At 38.5% G+C, this 16,043-nt stretch overlaps 1 protein-coding gene across 1 annotated transcript in view; it reads right to left on the bottom strand.

Annotated features, from left to right (window-relative positions):
• LOC126765291 (craniofacial development protein 2-like) overlaps window positions 1-16,043 on the bottom strand; it is a 332,304-nt gene that overhangs the window by 169,979 nt on the left and 146,282 nt on the right. The window lies entirely within an intron of this gene.

The raw sequence follows: 16,043 nt of genomic DNA, 5'->3' as shown, positions 1-16,043 counted from the left end.
GAAGGACCATAAATAAATAGAAGTCTTTTTTTTTTATTAGAAAACCCTCGCGGCACTTACCCTTGGTGTTGGCAACTAATTTGCTGGCAAAACGAATCGAAAGCGGGATACTGGTCGGTTGGTACTCGTATGTACGTATAGGCGCACGGATCGAATAAGAAAGAGAGGCTGGCGCCGTCCGCCAGTCCCTTTTGTTGCTTGTGTTTTATGTCCTCGGGTGTGGTGTAGATAATGATGAGATGAGAGTGTGATGAAATGATGTGTGGATGATGTAGATGATGTAGTCGTGTTGAGTGTGGTGTGTATGAATGGGGTGTAGTTTTATTATATTAAGAGGAGGGTCAGGTGCTCATTTAGCCAGCCCGCAAAATACACATGAAACTCATTCTTCACTGTACACACCCTTTGAAAATTTTATAAGCTTTACCTCGATAATTAAAAAAAAATGTATTTGAGGTTTTGGCCAACTTTTCAGGAAAATCGGCCACAGTGCATAACTAATAATTAAAAATACAGTCTTTTTAAATACGCACATAATGCAGGGTAATAATTTATACATACAAGTATATTATGGATTACTTCAAAAAATGTGATAAATGAAGAATGCATTTGTATATAGTTTCTCTCATTTGCACATTAACTACACAAAAGTTTTTAAAAGTTGCATATCTTAATTATAATGTTATCAATTTTGCATTCGTAAAATCCACTAAACGTATTTTGTTAACTTTTTACAATTCACACGCTGGTCCGCAATTGAACCTTCTGTATTATAAACGTTCTCTCTAACAACATAACAAATCGACATCTACATCATAAATTGTTAAGTTTATGATTCTATTTAAGACGATTGTTGTTTTCATGGGAGAATGTTTAAAGTTTTTTGGGTGACATATTTATATGCATACGCATATGTGTATGTAGGTTTGTGTACGCATTATTTTTTCGGCAATTCATACAAACATATGTATATTTATATGGGACAATGCACGCGCATTTTATTGCTAATAAATGATTATAACTTGATATCCCTTTGAATTGTACTTACGTATGTACAAAGTTCTCTGATCGCCATTCACTTGGGAGTGGCCAGAAACGATTCTTTTACACATGGCTCAAGCAGCTCACTACTCCCGGTCTTTGACCAAGTATCCTCTGGGTAGCCTAAGAACATCCGTTCGAAGGCGAGCTAATGTGAGAAGGCGAAACATTCTCTACATAGGGTTGTGCGCTGGGCTTGGGACCCGCCACGTAAAAAACAATACCAATGAAAAAGTTGAAACAGCCTCGGATGAGAGACCCCACTTTTGATGACGACCATGGCAAACGGAATAAGGACTACGATTTGAGGGCATGCACCTGGAATGTCCGGACCCTTAATTGGGAAGGTGCCGCTGCCCAGCTGGTTGATGTCCTCGCAAAAATAAAGGCTGACATCACCGCCGTCCAAGAAATGCGATGGACGGGACAAGGACAGAGACGAGTAGGTCCTTGTGACATTTACTACAGTGGCCATATAAAGGAGCGCAAGTTTGGTGTTGGATTCGTGGTGGGAGAGAGACTCCGTCGCCGAGTACTATCATTCACTCCGGTGAATGAACGTCTACAATCCGCATCAAAGCGAGGTTCTTCAACATATCGCTGAGTTGCGCCCACGCCCCGACGGAAGAGAAGGACGATGTGACCAAAGATGCCTTCTATGAGTGCTTGGAGCGCCCCCGCCACGATGTCAAAATCGTGCTTGACGACTTTAACGCCAGGGTGGGCAAAGAAGGTATATTTGGCACTACGGTCGGTAAATTCAGCCTCCACGACGAAACATCCCCAAATGGGTTGAGGCTGATTGACTCGCCGGGGCCCGAAATATGGTTATCTGTAGTACTAGATTCCAGCATAAGAAGATTCATCAAGCTACCTGGCTGTCTCCGGATCGAAAAACTACCAACCAGATCGATCATGTTGTGATAGATGGAAGACACGTCTCCAGTGTTTTAGATGTGCGTGCGCTCCGAGGTCCTAACATCGACTCGGACCACTATCTTGTTGCAGCTAAGATTCGCACTCGCCTCTGTGCAGCAAAAAACGCACGCCAACAAACACAAGGAAGGTTCGACGTCCAGAAGCTGCAATCACAACAGACAGCCGAACGATTTTCTACTCGGCTTGCACTCCTGCTCTCTGAGAGCACTAGTCAACAACTCGGTATAAAGGAACTGTGGGACGGCATTTCAAATTCCTTACGTACAGCTGCAACCGAAACCATTGGTTTTCGGAAAGAGCAAAAGAACATATGATACGACGAGGAGTGCCGTGTCGCAGCGGAGAGAAAACAGGCTGCCTACCTCGCAACGTTACGATCGACCACTACACGTGCGGGATGGGATAGATACCGAGAGTTGAAGAGGGAAGCGAGACGCATTTGTAGACAGAAGAAGAAAGAGGCTGAAATGCGTGAGTACGAAGAGCTTGATAAGCTGGCCGACAGGGGTAATGATCGAAAATTCTACGAAAAAATGCGGCGGCTTACGGAAGGTTTCAAGACCGGAGCGTATTCCTGTAGAACCCCCAAAGGTGATCTAGTCACTGATGCCCAGAGCATACTTAAATTATGGAGGAACACTTCTCCAGCCTGCTGAATGGCAGTGAACGCACAACACCAGGAGAAGGAGAACCCGATTCCCCAATCGATGACGATGGAGCAGACGTTCCATTACCCGACCATGAAGAAGTTCGAATAGCAATTGCCCGCCTCAAGAACAACAAAGCGGCAGGGGCCGACGGACTACCGGCCGAGCTATTCAAACACGGCGGCGAAGAACTAATAGGGAGCATGCATCAGCTTCTTTGTAAAATATGGTCGGAAGAGAGCATGCCCAACGATTGGAATTTAAGTGTGCTATGCCCAATCCATAAAAAAGGAAACCCCACAGTCTGCGCCAACTACCGTGGGATTAGCCTCCTCAACATCGCATATAAGGTTCTATCGAGCGTATTGTGTGAAAGATTAAAGCCCACCGTCAACAAACTGATTGGACCTTATCAGTGTGGCTTCAGACCTGGAAAATCAACAACCGACCAGATATTCATCATGCGCCAAATCTTGGAAAAGACCCGTGAAAGGAGAATCGACACACACCACCTCTTCGTCGATTTCAAAGCTACTTTCGACAGCACGAAAAGGAGCTGCCTTTATGCCGCGATGTCTGAATTTGGTATCCCCGCAAAACTAATACGGCTGTGTAAACTGACGTTGAGTAACACCAAAAGCTCCGTCAGGATCGGGAAGGACCTCTCCGAGCCGTTCGATACCAAACGAGGTTTCAGACAAGGCGATTCCCCATCGTGCGACTTTTTCAACCTGCTTTTGGAGAAAATAGTTCGAGCCGCAGAACTAAATAGAGAAGGTACCATCTTCTATAAGAGTGTACAGCTGTTGGCGTATGCCGATGATATTGATATCATCGGCCTCAACACCCGCGCCGTTAGTTCTGCTTTCTCCAGGCTGGACAAGGAAGCACAGAAAATGGTTCTGGCAGTGAACGAGGGCAAGACGAAATATCTCCTGTCATCAAACAAACAGTCGTCGCATTCGCGACTTGGCTCTCACGTCACTGTTGACAGTCATAACTTTGAAGTCGTAGATAATTTCGTCTATCTTGGAACCAGCGTAAACACCACCAACAATGTCAGCCTAGAAATCCAACGCAGGATAACTCTTGCCAACAGGTGCTACTTCGGACTGAGTAGGCAATTGAGAAGCAAAGTCCTCTCTCGACAAACAAAACCAAACTCTATAAGTCACTCATAATTCCGTCCTGCTGTATGGTGCAGAGTCTTGGACGATGTCAACAACGGATGAGTCGACGTTGCGAGTTTTCGAGAGAAAAGTTCTGCGAAAGATTTATGGTCCTTTGCGCGTTAGCCACGGCGAATACCGCATTCGATGGAACGATGAGCTGTACGAGATATACGACGACATCGACATAGTTCAGCGAATTAAAAGACAGCGGCTACGCTGGCTAGGTCATGTTGTCCGGATGGACGAAAACACTCCAGCTCTGAAAATATTCGACGCGGTACCCGCCGGGGGAAGCAGAGGAAGAGGAAGACCTCCACTCCGTTGGAAGGACCAAGTGGAGAAGGACCTGGCTTCGCTTGGAATATCCAATTGGCGCCACGTAGCGAAAAGAAGAAACGACTGGCGCGCTGTTGTTAACTCGGCTATAATCGCGTAAGCGGTGTCTACGCCAATTAAGAAGAAGAAAGAAAAGAATTTTTAAAACCTGAAAGTAAAAGAGTGGAAAAATATTATAAAACACAAATTCCTGTAAATAAAATAAAGATTATTAATACCTGAAAATAAACAATAATTACATTGAAGAAAGATTAATTGTATAAAATGATAATAATATCTGAAAAAAAGATTAATATTATCTGAAAGAATAAAATATATTAAATACAAATAGATTTTACTCTGAAAGCCAAGATTAATTAAACAAAAATAGTGATAAAATCTGAAAAGAAAGAATAATTAAATAAAAATCATAATAATATCTGAAATAAAAGAATAATATTATCTGATTATTTAAAATATAAGGCAAACATTTGTTTTTACATATTATATTGGATTGTGCAGGCCGCCTTAAACGCATAAAATACATATGTACATATGTACTTACATATGTACATATGTAATTGAACTGCGCAATCCAATTTCAAACAACACACACTTTTTCGCACATACTTACTTAACAATTTAAATTTGCTGCTTCTGATGATATTGCTGCAGCTGCTAATTCCAATGCTATAAAAACAAATGAAGTAATTATTTGCAAATTATTTTAAAAAAATCATTCACTTACCTTCTTGTCGTACGAGCCTCCTTTAATCCCTTTTTGGGATTTTCTTTTGTCACTATTGACAATAATGTTTTCTCCTTCGCACTCATTCAAATAAATCAAGAGATGAAAGAAACTTTTTTTCATCGCATTTAGGTAAACAAAAAATAACCCGAAAATGTGCGTTGGTGTTAGTGTATAGAGAAAAAATGTGTAGTTGTATTGGAATATTTGTCTCAAGCGGGTAGCCGTGGTTGGCAGGGTAGAGTGCGCATGTCAAAGCGCAGTGTTCTTAGCTCGTACATACATATTCGTGCAACATAGAAGAGAGCGCATGTCAAATCGTAGATAGCGCCTTAGCGCATGCATATGTATGTACATATGTACCAGTGCACATGCCAAAGCAAACATTTGTAATTTGTAATATTCGTCATTCTCTTATTGTCATAGATAACTTGATTAGAATCTCTTTTCTTGCTCTCTCGCTTGCAGCTGATCTGTTTTCTGAGCTGGCAACAAAACACAATCAGGGTGCGGTCAACCAGCAGTTAGTGAAAAAGGCGGGATGCCAGAAAATCAGCGCTATAATTACTTGACGAAATTAGTGTGAAATGAAACTGTGCGAACATATTTTGGCAAAATAAATGTTTATGTAAGTTAATTAAAGATTTTGCATTTTAGCATTTACATATATATGTATGTATGTATGCATTTTCAAAGTGTTTAATTTAGTGTTTTGTATAATTTATTAAATACCCAAGTTAATATTTTTCAGCAGTGGCATCATCGGCAAATGTTATAAAAAATGCGAGTTTTGACAGCTCTCTCTCGAATCAAAGAGTCTCGTATCAAGTTATCTATGCTTACAGTCATTTTGCTACCGAGCAAACAACATTGTTGTTGTTAGATTTCGCACTTGCGCCTTCGAGCATGTGGGTATGTGTGTTACGAAAGCAAATGATTTGATTCTCTTACATATATGCTCTTTTCTGTAGAAGCGCTGCTTATATTAGCTTAATGTAAAAATTGAAGAACTTTAAACGCAAATATATCAAAAGTGGTTCAATGAATTTAAAATCTGTAAAATTTGTGCAAAGTTTCAGATCGCACACTTTAATTTGATGTATTATTTGTCTCTGTACGTTTTGTAGATCTCTGGAAATAAGCGCCTTGTCTTAGAATAATATATAGATTGTTTAAATGAGTTAAGCTTCCCCACAATCCACCTGGGAAAAACTAGCGCACCCTAACACATCCCACCACACTTGAGGACATCACCACACCCAGCAAGCGGTCACCACATGACGACATCCCATGCCGCCAAATCAACAAAAAGGAATTGGATAATCGCTTACGACACAATTCGTCACTACGCGGCGCCACAAATACTTCCTACGATCACTCAGCGGTCCGGTTTGCGAATTCCATCCACCTCTTTCCGTACACATGTACTCGTATTTCAAATATATAATTATGTTTTTCATAAGTCATAAATTAACCTTAAAATTATTGTACATTTTAGATCCGTACGCATTTTTATTTAACAATAGTGAAAGTGGTTTGTATTTCTTTTTGCAAAGTTAGACAGCAATTTATTCAGGAATTTTTGCGTCAAAATGAAATTTTTTAAAACGGGAAGTTTACTGTCAAATTGTTATGTTGTTACAGAGAACGTTTGTAAAAGCGAAGGTTCAATTGCGGACCAGCGTGTGAATTGGTGAGTTGTAAAAAGCTAACAAAATATGATTACAGAATTTCGCCTCTGCAAAATTGATAACGTTATATTAAACAAGAAAAAACGTTAACTTCGGCTGCGCCGAAGCTAATATACCCTTCACAGGTTCATTTCTGAATAATTTTTTCGGAGATTACATTGTTGCCTTAGAAAATAATCTGTACCAAATTTGGTGAAGATACATTGTCAAATGTGAAAGTTTCCCATACAAGAACTTGATTCCGATCGTTCAGTTTGTATGGTAGCTATATGCTATAGTTAACCGATCTGAAAAAATTCTTCGGAGATTACATTTTTGCCTTAGAAAATAATCTGTACCAAATTTGGTGAAGATACATTGTCAAATGTGAAAGTTTTCCATACAAGAACTTGATTCCGATCGTTCAGTTTGTATGGTAGCTATATGCTATAGTTAACCGATCTGAACAATTTCTTCGACATTGTTGCTTTAGAAAATAATCTATACCAAATTTGGTGAAGATACATTGTCAAATGTGAAAGTTTTCCATACAAGAACTTGATTCCGATCGTTCAGTTTATATGGCAGCTATATGTTATAGTGGTCCGATATCGGCCGTTCCGACAAATGAGCAGCTTCTTGAAGAGAAAATGACGTTTACAAAATTTCAAAAGGATATCTTAAAAACTGAGGGACTAGTTTGTATATATTCAGACGGACGGACGGACAGACAGACAGACGGACATGGTTAAATCGACTCAGGTCAACATACTGATCATTTATGTATGGGCATATCCCGGAAACTGTCTACCAACCAAAAATATTTGAACTTAATCCAATCTAATTTTTTTTTTTAATGGAGCATTAGAATAGATATCCAATTTTATAAATTTATAAAAAAAAATTTTCGATGATGATTAATACAAAAATTATTACCAAATCCTATCCTACCTTAGGTCTTTTCAGGTGTTATACAAAAAACGTGAAATTTTTTACGTGTTCATCATTGCTTTAGTATTAACATAGATGGTCAAATCGAAAGCCATATTGTTATTCACTCAATTCTCCTTAAAATTTGTAAAAAAAAATTTCGTTTACTTTTCTGGAAACATTAAAATTTGGTATGAAATGCTAGGTAAATGCGTTGTAGCGAGCGTAACGGAAAATCAGGTTTTTTTTATATTGTGAGTAGAAAATTTTTTTTTTTACAAATCATCTATAATTTTAATTTAAATAAATATGCTGCTTTTAAGAAAAAAAATTTCATTCTACAATTAAAAACCAAAAAATTACAGCATATTCATTTCTGTGGCGTGCGTAACGATTTGCGTTCTCACAAAAATTACAATAGAAACCTTCGCAATTTTTATTCTGTTTTCTTATCACTTCGCTTCTTAAATCTATTCTTGGCCTACTATTCTTAGTCTACTATAATCGTACCGATTAGCGATTATTTTTTTAAACGGTAAATTTCACGTTGTCTCGCCTTTGGTTTCGTTTGAATCATTTGCAATTATCTTTCAGTGTCACTTTAGATTATCGGCATATTGGTACCACAGAAAATTGTTTGTTTACAGTATAATATATAATAATACACAGAAAATTGTTTGTTTACAGTATAATAAATAATAATATTTAATAATTTTCAACGTAACAGTTGAAAAAATGAAAACGGGTGCAGAGCGTATTCGAAAATATCGCAAAAAAATACAATTCAGTGAAAACTTAACACAAATAGAACGTTTAAAAAATGCGAAAAGAATGAAAATTTATAGAAAAAATCTTAAAGAAGAACTTAAAAATGATGATGATGAAAAAAGTAAAGGCTGACCACCGAAACCGTATGCAAATTTTTAGAAAGAAAATAAAGGAACAAAAACAACAAGAGCAACCAATAATATCGTTGGATGGTGCATATAAGTGCAAAAATACCCTTTACAAGGCCTTAAAAAAGTGGAATTTGCGTTACCAAAAGACATTAACAAAAAAAGGAAATTCTTAGAATGCTTACAGTAAAATACTTGAAAGAGGAAGAAGAAGCTCAAACAAAAAATACGGTTGACGAAAATGTTAAAATGATTTATGAGTTTTACACTAATGATGACATCTCTACGGAAACTGCCGGAAGAAAGTCCACACTTATATCAAAATCAAACAACCTTCCAATAACTAAAAGATTCATGGTTATGACAATAAGAGAAGCATATGAATTGTTTAAAACAACGTTTCCTGGAAAATATTTCGCGTACTAAATTTCATAACAACCGACCAAAACACGTGGAATTGTCTAGTAAGCTTCCATATGTGTGTGTGCCAGTACCACGCCAATTTTTCATTTTTATCGGAAGCTATTGGAAGCTATGTTTGGCATTTTTCGTATGTTCCCATCTAACTTCGGCAATTTTTTAAGAAAAGTTTGTTGTGACGAAACCAATAAAGTTTGTGTGAGGAATGAATGCAACAAGTGGATTAAAGACATTACAGACGCTTTCGTCCCTTTGATTTACATTAATCAACTCGAAGAGCTTACTGAATGGAAGCATTGGAGAATCGTCGATAAACGCATCATCATTAGTTATACGAAAGGACCAATAACTGATTTGATTAATCAATTGGAATTTCAGTTACCTTCCTTTAAACTGCATACATACGTTAAAAGGACTCAACAAAAATACTTTCAAGACCGAAAAATATCTATTAAACAAGATGAAGCTGTTGTGCAAATCGATTTTGCGGAAAACTATAGGCTCCTCAATCAAAATGAAATTCAGTCTGCACATTTTAGTTACTCCCAAGTTACCATTTTTACTTGTGTTGCCTGGTTGCACAATTACACAAGATCATTTGCTATTACGAGCGATCAACTGACACACAATAAATATGATGTTTATTGCTTTCTCCAGTTAATTGTAAAGAAACTTAAAGAACAAAACGCTATTTCGAAGTTATTTTTATTTTCTGATGGCTTTGCAAGTCAATTTAAAAACAAGTTCATTTTGAGTATTATACCGTTTTTTAAAGAAAAATTAGATTTTACCAACTTTGAGTGGAATTTTTTTGCAACTGCTCACGGAAAGGGTGCAGTAGACGGAATTGGAGCTGTCATAAAGAGAAAAATTTGGCAAATGGTGAAAGCTCAGAATATTGTTCTTAATAACGACCATGATTTTTTTAAATTGGCAAAAATTAATATAAATGTTATTTCTATTTTATATGTAAGCAGTACATATGTATATAAATAATACAACTGCATTTCTTTCGGAGAGATGGGCTAACGTTAAGAGCATTCCCGGAATAAAAAGCAACCATTATTTTTCATTTCTTAATGAAAATGAGCTCGAAATAGCACTAACGGCAGATTCAGCAAAACATATAAACATAAAATATGAATTAAATAATCTTATTAAAAAAGAGTATAAATTGTTTTGTTAAAATAAATACAATTGTTTTTATTTATATACTACTGGAAAAAATTTAGCGTGCGTAACTTAGCGTGCGTAACGTTGGGTCACGGCCATTGATAAAAAAACTACAAAATTTTTTGGCTGCAAGTAAGTTATTTTAGAATTCTCCTGTATTCATCTTTCTTTAAGGTATTTCATTTGGTGTGCTTTATTATACAAAATTTGCTAAAAATTACGAAAACATACCTCAAACTTTAAAACTACTTCCATTTTTTGTAGCGTGCGTAACAATACTTTGAGATCAAAATTTTCGCTTAAACCTGTTACAAAAAATATTTTGATGACATTCGGAAGTACACTCAAATCCCACTAAACACTGTGTATAACTTGAAGGTTTGTCTTTTGAAAGACCAAAAAATTGTTATATTTCAATCCGAAAACGCGTACGAATGTGATGTTCGTAACGTAGGATTTGCCCATATGTAAGTACAATTCAAATTCAATTCGTGATATTATCATTTAACAGTAACAAGTGTGAGCGCACTGCTCTACATGTACCTACATATGCATATGTGTACGACATTGCCGAACAAATAATGTACACACAAACCAACATACAAATATGCGACCACATCTAAATATGTCACCCGCAAAAACTACAAACATTGCTTTACAAAAACAACAATCGTTTGAAATAGCGTCATACATACCTATATGCGTACACATGTAAATATGTGCGTATGACATTCCCACACAAGTAATGCATACACAACATATGTACATACCTATATGCGTTCACATGTAGATATGTCATCCGCAAAAATTACAAATACTGTTCTACAAAAACAACAATCGTTTCCAGTAGCGTCAGCAGCGTCACAAGTCTATATGGCAGCCAAATAGTCGATGCCCAAATTTGTAGAAAACACCTAACAACAACATTTTCATTGATGAACGCAAGCGCACTTTCAACAGGCAAACTTGCTTCATTCATAAAAACAAACACCATTATCCGCAAATATAAGTATTCAAATATCTTCTTCTTAATTGGCGTAGACACCGCTTACGCGATTATAGCCGAGTTAACAACAGCGCGCCAGTCGTTTCTTCTTTTCGCTACGTGGCGCCAGTTGGATATTCCAAGCGAAGCCAGGTCCTTCTCCACTTGGTCCTTCCAACGGAGTGGAGGTCTCCCTCTTCCTCTGCTTCCCCCGGCGGGTACTGCGTCGAATACTTTCAGAAATGGAGTGTTTTCGTCCATCTGGACAACATGACCTAGCCAGCGTAGCCGCTGTCTTTTAATTCGCTGAACTATGTCGATGTCGTCGTATATCTCGTACAGCTCATCGTTCCATCGAATGCGGTATTCGCCGTGGCCGACGCGCAAAGGACCATAAATCTTTCGCAGAACTTTTCTCTCGAAAACTCGCAACGTCGACTCATCCGTTGTTTACATCGTCCAAGACTCTGCACCATATAGCAGGACGGGAATTATGAGTGACCTATAGAGTTTGGTTTTTGTTTGTCGAGAGAGGACTTTACTTCTCAATTGCCTCCTCAGTCCGAAGTAGCACCTGTTGGCAAGATTTATCCTGCGTCGGATTCCTAGGCTGACATTGTTGGTGGTGTCTACGCTGGTTCCAAGATAGACGAAATTATCTACAACTTCAAAGTTATGACTGTCAACAGTGACGTGAGTGCCAAGTCGCGAGCGCGACGACTGTTTGTTTGATGACAGGAGATATTTCGTCTTGCCCTCGTTCACTGCTAGACCCATTTGTTTTGCTTCCTTGTCCAGTCTGGAGAAAGCAGAACTAACGGCGCGGGTGTTAAGACCGATGACATCAATATCATCGGCATACGCCAGCAGCTGTACACTCTTGTAGAAGATGGTACCTTCTCTATTTAGTTCTGCGGCTCGAACTATTTTCTCCAGAAGCAGGTTGAAAAAGTCGCACGATGGGGAATCGCCTTGTCTGAAACCTCGTTTGGTATCGAACGGCTCGGAGAAGTCCTTCCCGATTTTGACGGAGCTTTTGGTGTTGCTTAACGTCAGCTTACACAGCCGTATTAGTTTTGCGGGGATACCAAATTCAGACATTGCGGCATAAAGGCAGCTTCTTTTCGGGCTGTCGAAAGCAGCTTTGAAATCGACGAAGAGGTTGTGTGTGTCGATTCTTCTTTCACGGGTCTTTTCCAAGATTTGGCGCATGGTTTTTTTTTTCTTTTTTTTTTCTAGTAGGAGGAAGCATCGAAAGCCGGAGTGCGGGACTTTAATCCGCTAAACCTAAGCTACTTTCACCTTATGTCTATCCCACGGGACCACTGAAGAAGAGAAGAAGACGTTTAAGTCTCATCTATTGCACGGACTGACTGACGCCTAATCTGTTCTAAATGTCTCAATTTTGTCATAATTAGATTTTCCGCTCCGCTAACAGCTTTCCACTTTACAGAGGACTCGCACATAAGTGCAGTCAAATTTTCCACCGTGAAACTACCCCCAGGGCAATAAAAGAACACGTGTTCAGAGTCTTCTATACACTCCGTACACGTCGGACAGTATGGACTAAAGTCATGACGATATTTGAATAGGTAGCTTCTGAAGCAACCATGCCCCCTGAGTATTTGGGTAAGGTGGTAGTCAAGGTCCCCATATTGTCTACCTATCCACGAGTGTTTGTCCGATCCGTGTCAAGAATAAACAGCTGGGCGTAGGAGGATTCTGAAGGATGATCTGTATGCAATGGACCTACCATATGATATATTGATCCATGTATTCGGAAGCAATATGGTCCGCGCCCTGAAGGCTCCGCAATTTTCTCTTCGAATGATGCAAAAGCAAACGAACTATTTAGCTGCCGAATATTCTCCAAATAGTGTCCCCGCCAAGAGCTCAAATCATTTTCTAACACAGCTTTCAAAAACTCAGGTACACGTAATTCTTGAAGTTTAACTTTTCCGCCATGACAACATGTCGTAAAGCCATTTCTTACCTAGTAACAATTTCAACCAAATATTAAGACAATAAGTATGTATATACATATATTATATTGAGGAAAGGTAATTGTCCAAGTATTTTTCTGAATAATTCTGAGATACCATCTAAAAGCGAAGTTAAGTACCTAGGCTTGCATCTGGATAGAAGACTGACCTGGAAATTGCACACTCAAACTAAGAGAAAACAATTAAATCTGAAGCTTAAAAGAATGAGCTGGCTTTTAGGGGAGAAATCAGAACTAAGTATAGAAAACAAATTACTACTTTACAAAACTATGCTTAAACCTATTTGGACGTACGGCATCCAGCTGTGGGGTACAGCAAGTACTTCAAACATCGAAATTCTCGAAAGATTTCAAAATATTGCACTTAGGAAAATTTTAAATGCACCCTCGTTTGTGTCAAATAAAACAATCATTAATGATACAGGTTTAGCTTTAGTTAAAAATGAAATCAAAAGATTCAGTACAAATTATTTTAATAGATTGAGTTATCATACTAACCCAGTTGCAAGAGCCCTTTTAGATGACTCAAACGAAATTAACCGTCTTAAACGGCTTCATATATTAGATTTGCCATATAGAAAATAAGCTGTTTATAAGTACATATGTACATATGTATATCTTATATGCACTTCTGTATATTAGTTCTGTACTCGCTGGAGTACAGCAACTTAGGTTAAGTTAATGTAGTATTACACAATTTGCGCAAAGGACCATAAATCTTTCGCAGAACTTTTCTCTCGAAAACTCGCAACGTCGACTCATCCGTTGTTGACATCGTCCAAGACTCTGCACCATACAGCAGGACGGGAATTATGAGTGACTTATAGAGTTTGGTTTTTGTTTGTCGAGAGAGGACTTTGCTTCTCAATTGCCTAATCAGTCCGAAGTAGCACCTGTTGGCAAGAGTTATCCTGCGTTGGATTTCTAGGCTGACATTGTTTGTGGTGTTTACGCTGGTTCCAAGATAGACGAAATTATCTACGACTTCAAAGTTATGACTGTCAACAGTGACGTGAGAGCCAAGTCGCGAATGCGACGACTGTTTGTTTGATGACAGGAGATATTTCGTTTTGCCCTCGTTCACTGCCAGACCCATTTGTTTTGCTTCCTTGTCTAGTCTGGAGAAAGCAGAACTAACGGCGCGGGTGTTAAGACCGATGACATCAATATCATCGGCATACGCCAGCAGCTGTACACTCTTGTAGAAGATGGTACCTTCTCTATTTAGTTCTGCGGCTCGAACTATTTTCTCCAGAAGCAGGTTGAAAAAGTCGCACGATGGGGAATCGCCTTGTCTGAAACCTCGTTTGGTATCGAACGGCTCGGAGAAGTCCTTCCCGATTTTGACGGAGCTTTTGGTGTTGCTCAACGTCAGCTTACACAGCCGTATTAGTTTTGCGGGGATACCAAATTCAGACATTGCGGCATAAAGGCAGCTTCTTTTCGGGCTGTCGAAAGCAGCTTTGAAATCGACGAAGAGGTTGTGTGTGTCGATTCTTATTTCGCGGGTCTTTTCCAAGATTTGGCGCATGGTTTTTTTTTTTCTTTTTTTTTCTAGTAGGAGGAAGCATCGAAAGCCGGAATGCGGGACTTTAATCCGCTAAACCTAAGCTACTTTCACCTTATGTCTATCCCACGGGACCACTGAAGAAGAGAAGAAGACGTTTAAGTCTCATCTATTGCACGGACTGACTGACGCCTAATCTGTTCTAAATGTCTCAATTTTGTCATAATTAGATTTTCCGCTCCGCTAACAGCTTTCCACTTTACAGAGGACTCGCACATAAGTGCAGTCAAATTTTCCACCGTGAAACTACCCCCCAGGGCAATAAAAGAACACGTGTTCAGAGTCTTCTATACACTCCGTACACGTCGGACAGTATGGACTAAAGTCATGACGATATTTGAATAGGTAGCTTCTGAAGCAACCATGCCCCCTGAGTATTTGGGTAAGGTGGTAGTCAAGGTCCCCATATTGTCTACCTATCCACGAGTGTTTGTCCGATCCGTGTCAAGAATAAACAGCTGGGCGTAGGAGGATTCTGAAGGATGATCTGTATGCAATGGACCTACCATATGATATATTGATCCATGTATTCGGAAGCAATATGGTCCGCGCCCTGAAGGCTCCGCAATTTTCTCTTCGAATGATGCAAAAGCAAACGAACTATTTAGCTGCCGAATATTCTCCAAATAGTGTCCCCGCCAAGAGCTCAAATCATTTTCTAACACAGCTTTCAAAAACTCAGGTACACGTAATTCTTGAAGTTTAACTTTTCCGCCATGACAACATGTCGTAAAGCCATTTCTTACCTAGTAACAATTTCAACCAAATATTAAGACAATAAGTATGTATATACATATATTATATTGAGAAAAGGTAATTGTCCAAGTATTTTTCTGAATAATTCTGAGATACCATCTAAAAGCGAAGTTAAGTACCTAGGCTTGCATCTGGATAGAAGACTGACCTGGAAATTGCACACTCAAACTAAGAGAAAACAATTAAATCTGAAGCTTAAAAGAATGAACTGGCTTTTAGGGGAGAAATCAGAACTAAGTATAGAAAACAAATTACTACTTTACAAAACTATGCTTAAACCTATTTGGACGTACGGCATCCAGCTGTGGGGTACAGCAAGTACTTCAAACATCGAAATTCTCGAAAGATTTCAAAATATTGCACTTAGGAAAATTTTAAATGCACCCTCGTTTGTGTCAAATAAAACAATCATTAATGATACAGGTTTAGCTTTAGTTAAAAATGAAATCAAAAGATTCAGTACAAATTATTTTAATAGATTGAGTTATCATACTAACCCAGTTGCAAGAGCCCTTTTAGATGACTCAAACGAAATTAACCGTCTTAAACGGCTTCATATATTAGATTTGCCATATAGAAAATAAGCTGTTTATAAGTACATATGTACATATGTATATCTTATATGCACTTCTGTATATTAGTTCTGTACTCGCTGGAGTACAGCAACTTAGGTTAAGTTAATGTAGTATTACACAATTTGCTTATTGTCCTCGGACAGATTGTAAATAAAGGAAATCTAAAAACAAAAAAAAAACCATATATTACGAATATAAAACAATGAA

The sequence above is a fragment of the Bactrocera neohumeralis genome, unplaced genomic scaffold (assembly GCF_024586455.1).
Source record: "Bactrocera neohumeralis isolate Rockhampton unplaced genomic scaffold, APGP_CSIRO_Bneo_wtdbg2-racon-allhic-juicebox.fasta_v2 cluster10, whole genome shotgun sequence".
Lineage (NCBI taxonomy): Eukaryota > Metazoa > Arthropoda > Insecta > Diptera > Tephritidae > Bactrocera > Bactrocera neohumeralis.
Note: the sequence above shows the minus strand (reverse complement) of the source record. Positions and strands in the feature narration are given on the sequence as shown.